This window comes from Buceros rhinoceros, unplaced genomic scaffold (assembly GCF_000710305.1).
Source record: "Buceros rhinoceros silvestris isolate BGI_N320 unplaced genomic scaffold, ASM71030v1 scaffold42704, whole genome shotgun sequence".
NCBI lineage: Eukaryota > Metazoa > Chordata > Aves > Bucerotiformes > Bucerotidae > Buceros > Buceros rhinoceros.
The window spans coordinates 24,821-25,154 of NW_010408456.1; positions in this window are offsets into that span (position 1 = coordinate 24,821).

Sequence of the window (334 nt, forward strand, 5' to 3'; positions counted from 1 at the left end):
GCCAAGGCTCTCATTTGAGAAGATATCTGAGCTACCACAACCACACAACAGAAGCACAGAAGTGGTAACCTCAAGGAGCTGTCTAGGCTAGAAATATTACCATACTAGACATCCAGGGAGGGGAGGGCTGTTCTGGTGGGTGAGCAGCACTAGCAGCCCAGGCAGCAGCAGAAGCCAGCTCCATCTACCAACACCCCCATCTCCAATGAAGCCCACAAATGGGGCAACACTCGCCTAGAGAGAAGCCATGGACCCACCTTAACCTAGGTCAAAGCACTGCAGCTAAGCCTGGTTTCAGCTGTCTCTCGGGCACAGGCACCGACTGCCAGCGGCG